The sequence below is a fragment of the Puntigrus tetrazona genome, chromosome 16, assembly GCF_018831695.1.
Source record: "Puntigrus tetrazona isolate hp1 chromosome 16, ASM1883169v1, whole genome shotgun sequence".
Classification (NCBI taxonomy): Eukaryota; Metazoa; Chordata; class Actinopteri; order Cypriniformes; family Cyprinidae; genus Puntigrus; species Puntigrus tetrazona.
In genome coordinates this window covers 20,958,461-20,980,871 of record NC_056714.1, presented here as the reverse complement: position 1 = coordinate 20,980,871, position 22,411 = coordinate 20,958,461, and the positions used below count along the sequence as shown (strand labels likewise).

At 34.7% G+C, this 22,411-nt stretch overlaps 1 pseudogene; it reads right to left on the bottom strand.

The window, feature by feature from the left end:
- Positions 1–839: 839 nt before the first annotated feature.
- LOC122360862 overlaps positions 840–22,411 on the bottom strand; it is a 46,356-nt pseudogene continuing 24,784 nt past the window's right edge.

Genomic DNA, 22,411 nt, shown 5'->3' with positions numbered 1-22,411 from the left:
TTAGAAAACAATGAAAAATGCAATTTGTCAGTGCAGTGCAGTTCTTTCAAACCTGGAAGAACCGAACGAATGAACTAGTTACAGGTCCTTCAAAAGTCAAAAAATAAAATAAAGCAAATAAAATAAAATAGCATTTAACATTTTTCTTAGTTTATATTTGCAAGAATATGAATTTTATGAAATATGACTTGAATGCACCTCGCATCACAAAGTTGTGTGCAATGAGAATTGAATGAAAAATTCTAACTGAATCCAGAAACTGAACTTATTTATCAAGCAGAACAGAGAATTGTTTAAGAATTTAAGTTTAAGAGAAACATAGTTTTTAATAATGCATTTTACATTCCTTTGAACTATTTCCAATGTAATCTACCCACAAACACACAACATATGAATACATTTCCATATGTTAATATATTTTTAACATTAAAACACAAACATATGAATACATTTCCTTTTTATGGAAATGACTCATGTTTCATTTATATTTTATAACTGACATTGAAGTGCATATTTTTAAAAGGAAGACAGTGGAAATATTATTTAATATGAAATATTCATCATTTGATATTAAAATGTTTCAAGAAAAAGGTACAGCATTGATGCTGCGATTCAAATTCTGTGGTTCAAAATGTAAATATATATATATATATATATATATATATATATATATATATATGTGTGTGTGTGTGTGTGTGTGTGTGTGTTTGTGTGTGTATGTATATATTTATATTATTAAAAATACTATATATATTTTTTTTTTTTTACTTTTGATGTATTTTATTTAATTTAATATTATAATATTATGTTTAACAACAAAACTTGAGTTGGATACATTTTCTGTTGTGTGAAGTTGAATTGCTGCTCAGTAAAATTCCTAAAATTAAGCACAACCCTAACAAAGTATTTGTGCTCTTACAATATGAAGTTGCATCACAGGTAGATCTTAAAAGTGCATAAGCTGATCTATATAGTTGTTGACCGACAACATGTGAGTAGGTGTGTGTGTGCTTTATAGTTATCTTACGGTGTTCTCCTGTGCCGCCGAGAGCAGCTCTTCATAATAAAGAAGTTGATCTACTTCAAAGCAATCATGGGCCTCTCCACCAGCTGGATCAGAGCCTGTCTGATGTTCTCCTCACTCTCCTGCTTCTGTCGGGCCTGCTTCAGACAGTCATAGACCTTCAGAAACACCTCCTCTCCTAGCTTCTGGCACACCGTCCTAAAAGTCCAAATTTAAATTATAGTTAAGGTAATCCGGTTCGCATTCATGAAGGACTGCGTGCAAAAGTCGCAAAACCCGAATGCAAGGTGATTTATGAAGTTCTTGTTCTAAATGTATCCCACAGCATTCGTTCTCGCAATGCATCCAAGCGGGACCTCCCGTGAAAAACACCCCCCCTGACAGGTGTCGGGTATGTGATCAGGCACCGTGAATCACGTCCTCTTCTCAATGTCATCTCTATCTGCACCTTTGGACCCCTCAGCAAGAGCAGAATCTTACACACAACATGCATAATGTAAAATACGTCCACAGCTTACAGACCAAAAAATAGAACGTCTTTCCCTTCGAACAGAGTTTTAAAAATAAGTACTGCTTTTGTGAATATGTCCATTTAGTGTGAGACAGCGAGATATCTCAATGAATTATGACTTGATGTAAGTGTTGACCAGGATGGATATTTCCATTTCTTTCTCAAAAATTGACGGTCTAGAGATAGAAGAGACAGTATAGTAGTAATGGTCCAAACGAACTCAACGGTGAAGGTCAGATAACAGAAGAAAAAGTAATTAGCTCCATCTGGGTATATCAGGAATTAATAAATGTCATTCTTATAAGCTATGAGAATCTCTTGTCTAGGAACTAAATTGATTTGGACTTTCCAAGACAGGGTACTTCATTGTACTGGACGAAGTAACATTTGCGACTGAAAGTGTAAAAAAAGCGAATGATGGATTGCTGGCTGCTCTATAGCTCAGAGGTTTCTGCCGCCATGTCATCTGAGAGGGTTTAAACTTACAAGGTTTGGGTTTGTTTCACTCAGTAGCCTAAAGTCAAAGCAATACCATCAGTTACAGGATGTAGAAAGAACAAGGAATGAAAGAGACAGCTGGAAGAGATGAACAATTTCACCCTTAAAAGCCAATTAAAAGAAACACAAGGGGTCCAGAAGATATAGTGCCTTTCTTTTTGTGTCAGTCCATGTGTATACAGAACTACAGAAGTAGCATCTTTAGCCATTAAGGCTTTGCACTAACAATTTTAAACAAATTATTACATGGTATCACTTTTGATTTTGGTACTTTGTAAAAAAAATACTTAAATCATAAACCTCAGTTTTCTGACAATATAAAGAACTGTGATGGTGATTTTGCTTTTTAACCACCTCCACAAAAATGTAATAAAATAAATCTACAATTCATTTTATTCTTTATGATTCATCTGTGCATATGTAAAGAAAAACATTGTGTGTTTGTGTTTTGAGACAAGCAACCAAGGGCATAACACATAAAATTATGATACTGTCACATGAAAATCTTTAGTTTAAATCAATGAACCAGCTTTAAAAGTTTGGTATGTGCACTAAAAATATTTTTTACACAGAAATTATTATTATTAAAAAACTGCTATTAAGAGACTGTGTACAATTATAACATAAATGCTTCCATTTCATGCATTTACCGAATCATTTATCATTTATAATGAAACGTATTCAAATAGAAGCTAGTTGTCTCAGACATTTGGACCCCATTGAATTTTTTCAAACAAGAAACACCACCTACCACTCAAAGAGAATATGGAAAAATAAAATAACAATTTTGGTAATATTTTGGCCTGACGCACTCAAATCAACATACTTTATGAAAACAAGTCAACTCAAACTGTGTAATGCCCACAGTACTCTTTTAAATGTTTCTCCTTGTGCTCATAAGAAGAAAAAATAAACCCTAGACGAAAACTGTGACTTTCAATTTTCATTTTTTATCTGTATCAAAACACACAGTCACTTCTTATGATAGATAAAAATATTTTAATGGAAAAAACACCCCCTGTTGACAGTTTTATTGATAGTTTGAGAGCATTTTTCTTTTGCCCAAAGTTTTGCTTAACTTGGCAGTCAAGGGCATGAGTGAAATTATAAAAAACAACTTTATATGTACAACTCAGCAAAACAGGGCAGAAAGGTCAACATTATGATTGTGAATTGATTGTACAAGAATGACTAGGGGAATGATGATTAAAACTGCACTGTCTAATACAAGATCACTTTGGAGAGATGTGATTGAGAGGAAAACAGAAGCAGTTAGAGGGGGCCACACTGTTAAATATAAAAGGAGGAAGTGCTGAAAGATATGCATCATTAAAAAGGTGGGAAATGGCCAAAATGACATTCGTGAGTCATTTTTTGCAGTTCGCAGTTAGTCCATTTTTACGTATCTCTTGATGACAAGATCTCAGCGAGCCGCTATTAAAATAGAAGCAGTTATAGAGAGAATCATATTTAATCAAAAAAGAATATGTACACTTCTTTACTGATTGTAGTGGGAAATCGACGTCCTAAATTCATCTCAAACCTCGTTGGTGCTTTTGTGCCTTAATTAAAGCAAATCGTCACATCCACCATCCAGTGGCCTTCCAGTCTTCCCAGTTAAATGAAAGCCTTTAGAGAGGAACAACGTCCAATTAATGTCATTGCTGCTGATTCTGGGTGGGCCTGGTTATGACATAAATCATCCGTGCCCGAGTCAGACTTGTAAAAAGACAAAAACCTAGAGCCACGAGCCGAAAAAGGACCAATGAAGTCATTACAGAGAGAAAGTGACATGGAGTTAGAGAAATGCTAATTAGCATGTGAATAGTAGATTTAGCGATGATGAGCTGATAGAGTCTGGAATATTTCATTACTTCAGTTAGAGTCTAGTTTGGATTTCAGAGGCCATTTGACAAAATAAACAAATGTCTTAATGACAGTTCAGCTATCTAGAATTATTTAAAAATGGTTAATTGCAATTAACTGCTGCAGTTAATGTTTGTTCATTGAAATTAATTTGAAATAAAATAGAAAAATATAAATGTAAATATAATCAAATATATAAATGTAATATCATTTAAAATTGATATTTGAAGTTTGAAAAATTAAATGGATAAAACCTAAAGAATAATAATAATATATATATATATATATATATATATATATATATATATATATATATATATATATATATATATATATATACACTGAAACAACAAAGTAAATGACTATTTAACAACATTTATTTTTGAAGTAACAAAAATATCCATAAATCTTCATGACGTAATCTCTTTTTTTCCCACATCTGTTATTTATGTTTGTCAAAAGGGGGCGATAAAAGGCCAATCCTTTTTAAGCGATTTTATACAGCAAACAGCTGATCAAATGAAACATTTGTGATTTTTAGAAATATTAGTTTCTTTGGCAGCAGTCTTGTATTTCCATAGAAGCATAAAATTAAACACAATTGAACCATATTACAATAAAAACATATTCATATAATGTTCAGTGTAGCGCACAGATTGATTTTAAACACTATAAACTGGTAAAACATCCATTTCATAGACTGCTCCTCCACTTTAACTTTGCCAAACTAAGCCATTACACAAGCATCCGCAGTGTTTTCCGGTAGGATACCTGTTGTCACTACTTCTCATTAGTTCTGTTATTGCTGTCTTAACAAGATATAACAGGTCACCTGAGAGTGTCGACTGTCAACAGGGAAAGTTATGCCTCGAGGCAGACAGCAGTCATATCTTACAGGTGTCAGGCCTGATGAGCAGCAGACAGCTGCTGATGCTGAGGAATGGCAGGGCTGCGGTGGCATCAGCTCCAGCTTCAGTGAGCGCAATCCTCCAGCCTGCTCCATCCTCAGCAGTAATGGGGAGCGTATGCGGTCTGGGATTAAATCGATTGTGCCCCCACCCCCCTGCCCACTTCAGCGTGAGGTAATTGCTGTCTCCTTCTTTCCACGCTTCCCTGGAGTTTGACTGTGACTCTGGAAGTTTGAGCACTCCAGCACGGTGAAACGGAAAGAGCAAATTATTTGATTTTATGAACTGCATGGAATATGCTTTCAGTGATGTGAAAGTGGCCCATCGTGAGAAGGTTATGGCAATGTCATGAACATGCTTTTAATTAATAGCAAACTTGAAAATAAAAATGTAAAAATATTACAAACTTAATTAATTTTAATACATTTATTATTATTTAAAATATTGTATTATATATTATCATATGTATTCGTTACATATTATTTAATGTATATTAAAATGTAGTTTATTCCTGTGATCTTTACTCAAGTCTTTAGCATCACAAGATTCATTAGAAATCATTCTAATATGATTTCCAGCTTAGAACATTTTTTGAAAAATCGATATCCAAATTAAATTGTTTACATAATATATCTATGCATACTGCGTAAATTTATTATGTATAAATACACACATACAGTATAAATTTTGAAAATATTAACGTCTATACATTTATATTCTTATATTTTATATTATGTATAAATATATTAAATATAAAAAACATCTTTCTTAAATATATACTTGCATGTGTTTGTGTTTGTATTTATATACTGTGATGGCCCATGTGGTGGCCACACATCAGTGACCAGTAATGTTACATGCACACACATCCACAAACAATTTATATATTTAATTTCATTCGATTGAGTTAAAAGATTATTATTTGAGTTTATTTAGCATTAAATATCTTGATTAAAATAAGACCCACACACATTTGGATTCCATGGTTTTATTTAAACACTTTACTTGCAGCTAGTTGGGTGCACACAATCTAGTTGCTGTATTCTTTGTTAATTTTTGTTTTCTTTTGAGTTTAAGTTACCGTGTTGTGGAGGATGGTGGAGATTCTTTGTTTCTGCGCTGGCTGACTGCTTTAAAGGCAATGGGCCGCCATGTTGACAACTTTTAAAAGCCACGGGCCTGTTCCACTCCTCAGATGGCTGGGAGGGAGATCCAAGATTATTTCATTTGAATTAATTAATTTTTAGATGTTTATGTCCTCCTTCCTGTATTGGGGTTGGCTTTATTGAAGATTTAGGATAGTGCTTTAAGCTCGGAAATTTGTCTAGTTTATAGTGGGGGTTTGTAGATCGTTTCTTTGTTTTGTGTCTCCTATGTCGTTAAATGTGGACTAGTCCTTTTGTATAAATGTGGTTGTGTTTGTTATTTTGGGAGCTCTGTTTTGGTTTACACGGTTGATTTATTTTGAGCTTGTTTTGTTTTGTTTTGTTTTGTTTGTATTGTTTAGGCCTAATAATCTAATTATTTGTTTGTTTGATTTTCCTTTGTAAGATTTTGTTTCATTAAAGAAAATATATATTTTTGAACATATGGTTTGGTGCCCTTACTGCTAAATTGCTCGGTCTCTCACATATACACATAATAAATAAACACACACACATCAAAAACTTTGATTTTGGAGGCAATTAATCATGATCAATAATCATTTGAGAGCACAAAAAATGTATTGTCTTCCAAAGTGTAACGTTTATGTGGAAAAAGCGATCAACTGTATTATATATCTAATGTATATCCCCATAAAGGAACAGACCTTTTTCCAACTATAAATGTATTTAAAAAATATCTCTCTCTATATATATATATATAAAAATAAAAATTAAAAATATTTTGCACTATCAATTTCTTCTCCACTGGGATATGATTGCTAGATTAGGATATGATTACCAGCATTAAAACGATTTGTTATTGATTTTGACAAATAACAGTCTATGCTCAATGTTACTGTCAAACTCTTAAAACTCTGGGGTAAAAAAGGACCAAAAATCTTCGTGGAAATAATATGTTTGTTCATGAGTCAATCAATCGAGATGCATTATAAACGTCCTTTTTTTAGGAAGGACAAAGCTAAGTACGCTAGTTCTAAAGTTTAAGACAATGTAAACGGAAAGCAATCAGGCTGCTCTGTTATTATGACTCACGAATTTGTCAGGAAGCCAGGAATAAAGTCAATTATAACTGAGAGACCTCTGAGATCGCAATGACCAGCCCTCTTCAACGCTGTTGTCTCTAAGTCAATTTCAGTCAGTGCTTTCATATAAGAGAGGCGTTCCCGTCTAAGTTGACAAACTTGCTAACACACACACATAAGCCCACTCATATACACACACGCAGTCCATTTCCAGCTGATTAGTGGTGGTAATCAAGGCTGAGCTGCAATCAGCCCCCACTCCCAGCATGATAAACACAGCTCTCCACCCGCCCCTCCACTTCCTGGCCAACTCCAGGCTCTTTCCTCTTGCAATCACCACTCGCCATCCTTCTACAGAGAGCTCCCAAAACCCTGGGAACCTCCTAAACAACAAAAGCGTAATGACTTACAAGCATCTACTGCTCTGGGCCGTTACTTCGACAGCTCAGACATTTCTCAACGGTACCGCTCTGATAAAAGAGGGCCGATATCTCAGTGAATGTACGCTTCCTACCGCAGCTTTGATCAGCTATTTTCAGAGGATTAATGAGCTGCAGTCAACAAAAGAAGTCCTACATAACGATCAACAGAACGTTAACAAGTTTGAGAGAACTCGTGAACCCGTCATGCGCGGATGAGCTTGGTGAAGGAGCGATATCGTCATCAAACGATCGCATCAAACAGCATCATCTTTTGTTTTCAGATATGCCCTTGAGAGCTGTCCTCGAGATATAGCCCAAATGCACATACTGTATAATGTAGCGGAATATAAAGAGGACAATGAAAGAGTTTTACTGTCAGAAGGGCTGACTCAAGGAGATTCATTCTTCTCAGAGGAAGAGCATGCTGGTCTTCACATGGGGGCGTGGGTTCAAATCTTGCGTTTGAAAAGAGGCTTTTAGAGAATTTCTACCAAAAAAATAAAAATGAGTTGATACAGGCATGCAACTGTAAGAGGCATTAGAATAGAATGTTATTAAAAGCATCCTTTGCTTTCGAGGTCAAGATTTTGACATGAAAATTTACAGAAATGAAATTAATCACACATGCTGTGACAGGCTAATAGTTAGTCTGATGACATCTGATGATGCTGGTGACCCCGTATCATGTGTCCTTGGACAAGGTAGGATGAGCAACTGAAGTTTAGCTTCAGATTCTTTAGTGAGGGGCACTTTTGATATGTTGTATGATTTTTTTTTTAATTAAAAGTAAAATTAGGTAAAATTATGGTTTTCTGTTAAATGAAATAAAATATAAATTGAAAAACTAGAAATGTTTTTCTGTTAACTATCAAATGTAAATAAATAAATAAAAGTTTATATACACACACATATTTTTAGTTGTAAAATGTTTATTTTATTGTGTGGTAAACGTTTTATAAAAGCAATAAGGTATTTGAGGCAGTGATGCTTATTCATGATACAGCATAGCTTTTTGTTAGATAGATAAGATTTACAAACCTTTCCAATATTACCAGATTAAAAATATTTATGAAAAAATACATTTACATTTACATTTGGTGTACATCTTTCTCCCCTTATTTTCTAACCTCCCCTAAGTGGCAAGTAAACATGTTGCCCAATTTCAACAGTTTATTAATTTATCATTGAGAGTAAATTCTAAAATCTTTACTTAAAATTGTGGTAAATTTACCTTTCTGCATTTTTAAACAATCTTTTGAATGTTCTTTAAAACAAACGAATTCAAAATATAAAAATAATAATAATAAAAAAACATTCTAAAATTATTTTGCTACAAAGTTCTTTCAGTTGAAAAGTGACTCAACTGAATAAACCTTACAAAGTAAGAGAATTTGACTTGTTCAGCACTAGAATCTGCCTGCACCTGCATATACCTGAGAACGCATTCACTCCCAATGAAACAAATAGGAGCTGAGAGGAGCTGCATCTGGAAGAACAAGACCGTAGAGTCACCGCACAGCTGACGAGAGGCTGTGTAGGGAGAATGCAGCTGTTGTAAATTGCTACCTGTGCTCTCCTCCTCCCTCCTCCTCATCTTTACGCTCTTATGAGACGTGCAGAGAGGGAGCTGACAGCCTCTAATTCCTGCCCTCACAGGAAGAGCGCTTCTGTTATTAATATCTTCAACCCACACTCAGTAGGGGAGCACAGGCCTGGCCTGCCGTCAGGAAAGGTTCTGCAGTCACGCTGAAAGGAAGACAGAGGACTCTACCAAGCTTATATGGAGAATGGTGCGATACAATACAGATTATAATAATATCAAAAAAGGTATTTTATTCCAGTGACAGCCATAGAAACAATAATGCTGTCTAGGCATATGAAAAAGTATTTTCCAGAAAACTGTTTTTAAATATTTCTCACTGTACAACATCATTTTATTTTTGCTAAAGAAAATACACAACCATTCAAAAGTTCGGTGTCGTTTACATTTACGTCTTATGATCACCAAGACTGCATTTATTTGCAGCCTGAAATATTTTGGAAATATTATTACAATTCAAAATAAATATTCTCTATTTTAATGCATTTTAAAATGTTATTTATTTCTGTTATGAAAAGCTTAATTTTCAGCAGCCATTACTCCAGTCTTAGGTGTCACATGACCCTTCAGAATTCAGTCTAATAATATTCAGCCTTCAAGAAGCATTTCTTAACAATATAAATGCTGAAAACATTTTTCTGCTTTATTTGATAAAAAAAGTTTAAAGGAACAGAACGTATTGAAATTTTCTAACACTGTAAATGTCTTTCCTTTTACTTTTGATTAGGTTAGTTCATCATTGCTAAAGTATAGATTTCTCTCTAAAGAAACCTGACGTTTGCAGGAATACTTTGTTGCTCTTGCACAGATAAAACAGATAGTGAAGAGAATTATCTCTGTGGAGAGAAAGATGTGTATAAACAACCTAGGAAATGAGAAAAGAAGCTGACGGTAAACAAAAATGACATAAGATAATCTCTAAGGAAAGCATCTGTGCACAATAACCTGAAAAATAATAAATTAGCTATATGCATCATAAATGACAATCCAAGCAGAACCTCATATTAAAATGCACCTAGATAAACACTCCACAGGAGGAGTCACCAAGATTATTGGGTTACAAACACAGCAGCATAAATAATTATATATATGTAAGTGTACAAAAAAACAATAAATATAAATTTTATTGCTTTCAGACATTTGTTCATGTTTGAAAATGCTGTCCAGAGGCCCCTAAATTTAATCTTGAATTCATATAATGTTCATACTATACTCATATAATGCTTAAATTGAATCACACATGGAACAGTGATATATAAAAAAAGGAAATGTGTACTAGAACCTGCCATTGCAATTCAAAGTAATACGAAAGAAAATTGAAACAAAAGGAAATGACAAAGCCATTAAAGTGCTAAATGATCATTTCTAAAATAGTGCTACAGCCTTGATGACATTTTTGCATGCTAATTAGCACCGAAGCCCCTTTTCTCATGTTTGTGGCCTGCTGATGCAGTTTTAGTACTATTTCTGAAAAATCATTAGAGAAGCTGGTTTTAGCTGTGAGCCACACATCTGTCTGGCCCTGTGAAGATCAGACCCGGGCTTTGGGGATTGAAGAGTGGCAGGATGGGTTTAGCTTCATGATCAAGAAAAGCAGGCGCAAATACAGAACAACAGACAATATGCTGATTGCAGTGGAAGGTGGGTTATATCAGAAGTGACCTGGTTTTTAATGGAGCTGGTAAAGCAAAATGTCTGCTTGGAACGGGTCAGCACTGCTTAGACTTTTTTGTTGGGAGACACTTTACACCGTATAGAAACCAAGAGAAACTTCATAAAATCAACAAAGCTATAGGATAGAAGGATGTGGAATGCCCATAAAATGGTTCCAAGTAAGTGCAATTATCAGTGAATAAGACCCATTGTGAGTTGCCTGGGGTGTGTTAGAAACTCTTAAAGAGGTGATGGTTGTGAATAGGTCAAGGATGACACACTCACTCTCTCATGCGCGCTGTATTCTGCCCTCAGCCATGGAGGTATTGATGCTATTCACTCCCAGAGAACCCAGCTGAGGCTTCTGTTCCTCCGCTTCAGATACTGAAACACAAAGGAAGTGCATATACAGTGTCAGATAATAGGTTTGACTGATTTGAATTTATTTGTTATGATTTTGCGTCAAAATACTTGAAATTTGAAAACTAATATAAATAGCTGCTACACATGACTGCATTTACACTGTATGTAAATAAATAAATAAAAATTTTACAAGAAACAAAACTGTAAATGCTTACATTTAACTTTCCATTAAAATACTTTCTATTCATCAAATAAATAAGTACAAAAAATGTAAGCAGTTTCTTGAGGAGCAAATCAGCATATTAAAATGATTTCAGATCAATCAGATGAATCAGAAGACTGGAGTTATGGCTGCTAATAATTCAGATTTGCCATTGCATTAATACATTAAAATTTAAATAACATTTAAATAGAAAAAATATTATATGTTTTAAATAATATTTCATAATACTACGGTTTTATTAGTTATATTGATCAAATAAATGCATAAGAGACATCCTCAAAAATATCACCTTTTTTAACAGTAATGTATGTACATATTAAAAGATTGACTTGGGGGTTTCTAACAAGGGGTCTGAATCTGAAGCAATCAGCCTTATTGATTTGGTTTTTCACACAGAGATATACATAACAGATGCAGAAAAATAAGCTAATAATAATAAAAATAAAATCACAAACAACTAACACAGTGTGCATCCAGTGCAGTGCAATAAATGCATTTATCTGCACATACTTTTCATGTTTATTATGAGTTATGTATGAGCTCATGTTTATAAGTAAGTGTCTAATTGAATATTGAATATCTAAAAGAATAGTGTATAGAGTTTTCACTGACATCATCCTGCAGCTATCAGAGAATAAAAAAAGATAACTGGGCGCAAGAAGATATTTTACATACATAAAGCAAAAGGTTTGTTAACGTTCACTTTTATGCAGGCCAGCCTTGAATGAAGTGAGAGATGTGATAGTGGAGCTCAAGCAGAAAGCAGCATTTCTGAGCTGTCAGCCACAGTGACATGTGCGTTACGGTTCACCAAGCCAAAGCAGATGTGTGTGTGTGTGTGTGCGTGTTTCACCAGGTGATGAGGGGACACAGAAATCATGTGTCAGGGACTGTACGTCAAATATGTGTTTGTGTGTATAATATCACTGCTGGTCTTTTAGCAGCATGATCATTAGATGACTAACACTCAATGCAACTATTAATTCTCTCTTTTCTTTCAATCTATTCTTTTTCTTTTGGCTGAGTAAATCTGACACTCTTTGCATTGACAAGGTGGTTGGGAAAAAAAGAAAGAAGATAAGGTTAGAAAATAGTTTCTTCTACTAATGCCAAAAGACCAACCCTGGGCTGATATTACCTGTCTAGAATTGTACTGCTATCATTCATCTTACTCTACAGATGAGATGAGCTCAGAAGTGAGGAGTAACATTTTCATTACAGGTCAATAACGTAATGTTATAATATACGGCCTGATTTAGCAAATTGCCTACCGACTTTCGTGAATAACAGACTTTGACAAAAGCTACTGAGAAATAAAGCTACTGAGAATATCAGCATGCATGAACACACTCACAAATAAATGCTACCTCAAGCCGATATATACAAACACTCAGAAATGTATGAAAGCCATTGCATTTGATAACAATACCAAGCAGGATGAAGAAGGAATGCACAAACAAGCTTTTCAAACCAAATCATTCCTAAAAGGTGCTATATGATGCGAATAGATTAGAGCAACAACAAAGAAAAGAAAAGAAAAGAAAAGAAAAGAAAAGAAAAGAAAATGTATATAGCACATTTTCACAGTGGTAATTCCAAGTGCTTTACAGAAAAAAAAATCTTAAGTTTCATAAGAAATAAAAAAATAGTGAAAGAATGAAAAAAAACCCATTAAAATGAAGTAAGATTCTAGATTAAAATAAAAATAGCCAGGGATTGATGTGGTCCAAAATGGCAGTTTATATAAAGCACTTGAAACCTAAGAAGGTAAAATAAACCAGGAAAGAAACTAAGTGCTGGACATAAATACTCCAGTTCTATCGATGCACAGAACTTATCAGATGTGGTCAGAGCCTGTAAATAGCCTCATATGAATTGCCTAATCAATGTCTCCATGGCTTCAAGTGGCAGACAAACGGGCTTCCTGACATTCTCACCTCCGAGTCATCAGGAACAAGCAAAAAATCCTCTGTATCACACAGAGAGGGGTCACACTGGAAAATGGGTCATTCATTCTGGAGCTAGATGAGGATTCTCATGTGTCTTTTTTTTTTTTTTTTGCACGCCTGTGACCTTCAAAAAGCAGTTTTTGTCTGTTCATTGACCTCGTGTGTAATTGGCCAGTCACTATTGTAAAAAGATGCTATATATCTCACAGTGGTAATGGACCAGTGGGGATCATCCAAGAAAAAGTAGATTTGATGGATTAGTCTTTGTTTTATGCATTTTTTGCTTTGGTTTTAAGTTTCCTGTGTGCAATGGCAGGGAAAATAACATCATATTAATACTCACCAATCGAGTCACCATTCAGAACATCCTCCATGTGTCTGATCATGACCTCCAGGTCACTATCCTGTCACACACAAGGACACCACAAGATGGGACACGTTCAGTCTGAAACATACCATATGTTCCCATTGGCCCACATACAAAGACATAATATTATTGGAAATTATAGGGCTGAGAGGGTGCCTCCTGTTAGATCAACTCTCTAATGTCAGCCACACAGGGGTCTTGAAATAAAGGTCCAATAAACGCCATTCCGGATCAATGGCTCTCCAATTTGACATGATGACATGACCAGAAGTGGGGATGTAGCACCATGATAAAGGCAACATGAAGGGTTTTATACTCCCTTGAGACATTCACCATGTTGAGATGAAAGTCTCTAGGACAGACTGAAACAGGGCTAAGGGTCTATCAGCAAAATAATAAGCTGCACTTTTTCCCTTTATGGACTCCAGAAAATAACCTCTTCTAAAATGTATTCACACTCTTACTATTTTTAATAACTCATGAAGAAAAAATGTTCATATTCATTTATCACACATTTTTTGTTTTTGTAAATCATCATTAACATTTCTATCAAAAGATAATTTTCACCACCTATAAATACAACAAAACCTACTTCTGCTATATTTATATTCATGCAGTTTATATAAATATATTTCATATATATTTTTCTTAACTATATGCATGCATGTGTTTGTATTTATATTACATAATAAAGGCATACACATATATATTATGCACTAAAAGCACTTACAAATGTATTATATTATATTACAGTTTCATTGAAAATTATGCACAATTAATTTTTACAAACTAAATATGGAAATGATTTAGAAATATCTCTAACTCCACTTTTAGACTTCTATAGTTTTGAAATTGCAATACTTATTTCATACTACTATTTTTTAATATTAAAGGTCTTGGACATAAAACAATCCAAATATATACATAAAACTGCATTTGAAACACATGAAGCAGGACCTAGTTTACTGTGAACGAGACGAGTGTATTGTGGTAGAAGGTAGGCCTTTGGGCAGTTCAAGAGTATCAAGTAGTGCCATCTATGCAAAGAATCGAAATGAGAAAAGAAAAAAATGCTGGTGCAGAAGAACCGGCAATGTATTATTCTGCTATTTACAAAATGCAATTCTTCTATCTGCAATTCTGAAGAATCTCAGCCGACTACGGCTGGCGGCACAAACGTCGCCACTCCACTCTTACTGTGAGCCAGCTAATTATCAAATATCCACTGGGGCAGAAGTCTATTCCACTCTCTCTTTTGGTTTCATACTTATACCATCAGTTTTTTTTCTTTCCTTCCTCTCAATGGTGACAAATAGTTTTAATCTATCTTGGCCTGGCCTGATCGAATCCTGAAGAAGCTTGGTATTGGATTGCCGTTTTAAGAGTGTGCTGAGGTGCGTAGTTTGTGATCTCTTGGGAGTCCAGATGAGCCCCTAGCTCTTTTACACCTGAACTGAACGTATGTGTTTGCTGTTGTGCCACAAAACTCAAGCACTACAAAGTACCTGCAATAATGAGTTTGAGTTTTGCTGAGAAACCCTCTATGGGCAAAATAAATTTGCATAATGCAGACAACAATGCCGCAGACAAGTGGTATCATATTACCTGTACATTAACTACAACCACTGCATGTGAGATATGACTGAAATCATCTTATTCTGTGCTTCTTAAACAGATGATCCTGTCAATGAGGGCTTATTAAGACTTGAGGGTGTATTTGAGTTTAGTGTGTGAATAATTCAAAAAGATACTGGAAGGGAAAAGAGGATACTTGAGGAATATCAAACCAAAAGTGTCCTTGAGGATGGAAGGAAACATTGCATTAGCATATGGCTAGTTGATGCAGTTTATATCCAGATATATACTGTATGAATGTATAAAGGAATGTGTAAGTAATTGGTCACCATTTATATGTTTTTCAGTTTAAAAAACATGCTGCCTACCCTAGTTTAACTGAAATGGTTGCAGTGCAAAAAATATTTTAAAACAATGATAACAGAATAAATGTTTTTAAAGTGCCCTATTATAGGGTTATGAATTTTGGTTCAAGACAAATCGTTCAAGGAATTATTTTTCCAAACTCTTCCGGTGATTGGTTGATTTCATATTGCATTATTTGTGAGATATTAATGCCCCAATCTGTTAAAGAATGAATCTGCCTTTTTATTCAGAACAAATTGAAAATACCAAGATGTGGGCGACAGTATGCTAATGTTTCAATTTGGAACTCATTTTAAAAACGACTCATTTCAATGATTTAGAATTGGCTCTTTCTTTTGAGAGACAATAACTTTCTACACTTTATGCACTTTCAGATTTAAGACTTTCCAGGATGCTTTCATTCACTTAGAGCTGTGTTACACACTGCATGAAAAGTATCCACAGAAATCCATAATAGGGCACTTTATTGTAATATATCCTTGCTGAATAAAAGTATTCATTTCTAATATATTTTAACCTAATATGTATAGATTTAAGAAAAAAAGTGCATATCTCACACTCTAAATGTCTCTAAACTTTTTTGTTGTAATGACAGAAACAAAAACTCTAATTACAGTGTGTGTACAAGATTGAGGCAGCACAGATAGTTAAACCTTCATTAAATGTGAATATCACACAGTCACATAAACTGATTGACAAGAGCTTCTCTCAGGCGCTGGATCTCTCCTCACCTGTCCACATGTCTGACAGGAAGGGTCTGTGGGGAGATTATCCTCTGAGTCTTCCTCTCCATCTGAATCTTCCTCCGAGCATGACTCAAATTCATCTACTGAGTAAAATGCTTCCGCCGCCTGAGGATCCTCAGGGATTGCTGAAACGATTAAAAATAGCAAAGATTTAACAGATACTGTGAACTGTCGAGCAATGTTTTGATTCAACAGGTAACCTCTATCATTAACACTTCACATTTTCTGCTCAATGACACTAAGACAATGAGAATGAGCCTGTGCCAGTTTCATCTCTGAACCAGAAAGCAACAGAATACCTCTACACCGAACACGTGTGAACAAATGAACACTGACAACCTCTATCACACACACACACACACACACTGGGCCTGCGACCAAGATGATTACTCAGTTCCATGCCTCTGATTGTATTAGTCAGTGACTGGACTTTCACAACTGGAAAAACAAAGATGGCAGGAGAGATGGAAAGAGATTGAGGAGGGTGTTACTTTACTCTAAAGGAATTTCCCATTCAATATCCATCTATTCACTATCACTATACATTTACACGTGCATCCCACAAACAGACACCTTAAGACCAACAACTACAGGGATAAAAATCACACCAAAGTGCAAAAAGGACAGAAGCAATTTATTAACAAGGTTCAAGGTTGAGAGGCTGCTGATAAAAAAGATGTAACTGCACTATCTCGCAGGAATTAAATTTAAATGTTATGTTATGTTTTTGTTGTGAGCTAATAACCTGAGAGGCTAATGTCCTACCACACCATGCTCTATTTTTCAGTCTTGTTTAAACTAGTAAATCGCTGAGCCCAATATGAAAGCACAACCTGCAATTTACAATTAAAGAAAAGAGCCCCGGGATCACATTTACAACACTACAGCACTGTTTTATCCAGTAAAGAGGATTAGTCATGACAAAGAGCAGAAAGAGCATTCTACTGCATCACTGTGCAGGAAGCTTCTGTGATTCAGCTCAGTCATTTCATATGATCATTTGTTCAGGCCTCAGTCTTGCCTCATTGACTCTGCTTTTGTCTGTTTTGCACAAAGACGTCATCACAAAAAGTGTGGCCTCAGAGTATTTCTGCACATATTTAAAGAACTTTAGGTAAATTTTGCCAAGGATTGCAGACGTTTGTATTTCTTTATATACACTATCATTTAAAAGTGGTTTTTAATACTTTTATTCAGCAGAGCTGCATTTATCAAAAGTGGCAGTAAAGACTTTTACATCGTTACAAAAGATTTTAAATAAATGTAGTTCTTTTGAACTTTCTATTCTAAGAAAAAAGTTGTAGAGGTTATCTAAAGTTTTCCACAAAACTATTAAGTAGCACAACTGATTGATAATTGATTGATAATAGTAGCTACAGATTAGCATATTACAATGATTTCTGGAGGATCATATGACACTGAAGGCTGGAGTAATGATGCCAAAAACTCAACAAAAAAACTGGAAAATAGAAAAGTTATTTTAAATTGTAATAATGCTTCACAATATGTTTTTACAGTCAAATAATGCACTATAGTGTATATTGAAAGAGTATTGTTTTTGTGTAGCATGTACATATTAGACTTACCACTTATTGTACCATTTTACAAGATACAAGGCACAAAATGAAAATCTTTTGTAAATCATTTGGCAGTAGATATTATTAATACAATTTCAGATTGTACTAAAGCATATGACTGTGTGCCATCCAAGAACAATTTTAGATGAAATCCTTATTTTACTTTTAGAATCGATGAGTTTTAAATGGAGATAAATGAAAAGTCCTACGGATGACAGCATGCATTTTTCAGACAACCCTCAATTCCTAACTTTTTTTTATTGATTCTAATTAGCGATGCTAATGACACCCCAAGATATTTAACAACGACTAAACCACCATTAGCTGTTTTCTGGCCATTTACTTTATGCTCTGTTAGTCAATACTAAAAGCTTTTAGAGTCCCAGTCCTGAGGTCAAGGTTTCCTAATAGTGCCCCAGCAAATGACCCTTTACATTCTGTGCCTATAGCTAACCTTTACTAGATAAATTATAATCTTGCATTTTTAAAAATGCTGCAAATGTTCAAAATGTTATTATTATATTAATGCACCAATCCATACAGACAGATTCTTGGTAAATACACTGACATGCATAGCCTCTTGTGGCTTATTGCTTTATTAAAGCATTATTTCATTTGATGCAGTATACTCTACTGTACAGTATTAATTAATAATAACAGTACGGATGTGTGCATACAAATAAAAGAGAGCCAGTCATAGACTGGAGACAATTACGCTGACAAGATTTGCACATAATGTGCTTACTGACAGTTTTATCATTTGAAAGGCATATTTCCAAGGCGCAGAAATCCCTAGTGTAGTCATTATGGTTTAACTGCAGACATGAGCAGAATCGCACCGTATGTTTATTTACTTCCAGAACTCGACAAGATCATCAGAAAGGGCCGCCTGGGTCCCTGAATAACACGCTAATATGAAACTATGAACTTTCAAAATGACAGGAGCAGTAATGTCTGAATTCCATCCCAGAAGAGCATTTACCTTTATTTGTGATGTAGCAGCGTTAACCTGTTTAATGTTTCTGCTCGGCAACTAAATGCCAACTAAGATGATCCAAAACATGCACATTTTAGCATTAATTATGCATTATTCATTCCCTGAGTTTTTGGTTTTGTTTTTTTGCCTTTGAGAGAACTTAAATCATGAGGTTTTACGGAAGCTGAATAATAAATACATTAGCTAAATTTAAGGACAAGAGATTTAACTCCATTAATTTCAAACCCAGCAGCAATACATCACATCTTTAATTTTTAATAATAAAGATCCACACACTTACACATAAGCTTTGCTACACACTTCTCTTTCCCAAATGCTCCCACTTACAATACAGTAATATTTCAGATTTACGGCAATTGCACCCCTAGCGTCCTCTATCGATAAATCACACCGTGTGTGGATTCTCCTGAGTCGTCTAAGAGCACAGCTGTGGCTCTCCACTCGTTTAAAACATCTCATTTACAGAGGAATCTAAAGTGATTAGAGAAGGGAACTGATAGATAACCTCTCAGGACTTCCTGAAAACACGTCTCTGAGATTTATCATCGTGATACCAAAACCAGATTAAGGAGGCGTTTTGGCCATAACTTATCTTTCCCTTGATGCATATAATGACGCTGGTAAAAGAATGAGTCACCGAAAACCAGCATTACGCCAGATCAGACTCGCATATTCATAGCCAACTCAAAATTACAGACATGTCAAGAATCTGGTTATCGGCCTCCACACAAATATTAACTTAAGCCAATTGTATTATTAAGCAATATGATTAATGCAAATGAGCACCAGAAAATGACAGGTCATCTTAAACAAATATGCCAACTTAAACACAAACCATGAACGTAATCATATACAGTGGCCTTAAAAATATTTGGACACAATTAAATGTCAATGCATTAGATAACAATATATTAACCAAGTGCTATCTGCACTATTTCCAAAACAAACTTCACTTTCCTGAGTCATTTTTGGATGGATATTGTTGGATATTAACTTTAATCCAACTTGTGTTAAGGGCTGTGTCCGAAACCCCAAGCATCTGTCCTACTGTCCATCTGCTAATTACTCAACAGACAGTGACACCTACAGTAACTGATTTACAAGTTCATTTCAGACACAAGCAAGAATTTTTAAGCTACTATGTTTATTTTGAACTGGAAACAAAATGGATATTTATTAGTTAATTCACCTCATTTAATCATTCTATTTCAATTTTATACCTGCTACCAGTGACAAACTACATGTAGCCTATATTTGTTATTTTGAGGCACTGTCTTAGCTCAATATGTGAGTTCTTTTGTATTGTGTTGTAAGGGTCCTGGAGAAACGTTGTCTCATTTCACTATGTACTGCACAGCCATATGTAGTTGAAATGACAATAAAAGCCACTTGACTTGACTTGACTTGACTTGACTTGAGATAACGTTTAAGCTGTTTTCAAAAATGTTTTCAGGTTTAGGACACAACCAATGTCATTTTAGTGGAACAATTTAAATGCAACGAGTCTGTTTTGAGTTGGGAGGTAGTTTTTTTACAGTGTAACATTAGATATTTACTGTATTTTGATTCAATGCATCCTTGCTGAATAAATATTGAAATGAATATAAATGGAATGGAAAATGTGGTTTGGAAACACTTTATTTTAAAGTTTCCATTGCACAAAGTAATTTCTAAATAAGTACTTAGTAGTAGCTGTTGTACTTACATAAAACAAAATATAACAATGTAACTAAGTTATGAAATAGTTTGTACTTATAGTCTTCTACACAGCTACTTATGTAACCAAAAGTTTGTCACATATGTGTTGCAGACTTTATACAACATAGTTATAAATTCAAGTACACGGCTAAATAAAGTGTATCAAAATTGTACTTATGTCTACTTCGTGTGAATCTATACTGCACACCTTATCTAGCCTCCCCTGTTCGACTTAACCCATTAGCACACAGTTTAATTGCACGTAATACAATATATTCTAATTACATTAAAATTACGGAATATTACATAAAATGCTTAAAATGAAATGTTTCAAGATTGTACTTAAGTGTAAGTAGCTGTGTAGCACACTCGGTCTGTTACACATATGTGTAACAGTAGCTACCTGTTACATCTACATAATTACAAAATGTAATTACAGCCTGTTCCATAATTTAGTTAGATGATAAGTACATTTTATTTCATGTAAGTACAATGGCTACTACTAAGTATCTAATTAGGTAATTACTCTGTACTATGACACCTTAAAATAAAGTGTTACCAATGTTTTGCCCTCTTCTATCTGTTTACATTGGAGCTCATGTAGTCATTATAAGCTTCAAACACACTATAGTAAGTTGTCCCTGATTTGGATAAATGTGGGATCTGGATACCTCTAAAAATGGCATCATATTTTTTAAAAACATTAACATTCCTTATCATTTGTTCAAAAAGGCAGGCAACTTCTGCTCTAATAAATCTATGAAACATCATTAAAACTTCTAGGAATCATTTGACTTTCAAATTGCAATGGAATATTGCCCCACCCCCAATCTCTTTTAGTGTGTGTGTGTGTCTGACAGCACAGTGTAATACTCATGGTACCTCGCTCTGTTCTGGGATCTGTTGTTTGTTAAACCATGGAGAAAGAGGCACTGGAGCGCCAAGCACACAATGAATTTTAATGAAGATGTAGAAAAAGAGAAAGTCATTTCTGACGGAAAGTTAAACTTTCTGATTTGGAAGAGATGGGTAGAATTTCATCAGACATGCATTTCATGATAGACTCTAAAAAGCAGGAGAAACGCACCAGGAGCTAGGTTTCAAAATGATTTAATTAATCTACTTTATGAAAGTTTAATTAATCTCCCTTTTCTAACTGTAGGGCTTTTCACGCCACACTTAAACCCTGCTTACGGTTTTAATAGAGCAGTGGCACTTTTTAACCCTCACAAACGCAATGTCTCACTCTTAAAATTCTGAAAGAGGGTTAAGCGATGCTTTTAACCCTGGGTTATGGATTTTGTCAGCCATCTGACCTTCAGTTATAAATACCACTCACCATGGTCTTTTGACACAGACTTGCACATCTTATCAGAGTTTTGAGAAATGCTTTCTGATAGCTTGGAGTTTCTGTCTGAGGTCTCACTCTGAATTGCTTGAGTCTGGTTAACTGTTTCTTGGTTGTCACCTTTGGAAAGAAATAAAAAAACAACTGCTGTATGTCATATGTCTATCACTAAAAAAACTAAAATGTCTAATGCATAATAATAATGGTTGTGGTTGAGGAAATCCTCACCACACAATGTAAAGTGCTTTGATTGTCCAAAAAAACTGTAAGGAATTATTATAATATTCTGGGAGCAATATTAGAAACATACCTGTAAAACATCCACACTAACTTTCTGGAAATTTTTGGACTTGTACTCTTGCATGCATGAGTGGTTTTCTTGATATTTTTCCTCCACAATTTGCCTAGAGTAAGACAAAATTTGCATTTAGATTTAGACTTCACACAAACCATGTGTATAGGATCTGAAGAACTGTAGCATCACATCACTTTCTCACCAGTGTATTCCTTTGGAGTGAATAAAAGTTACAAC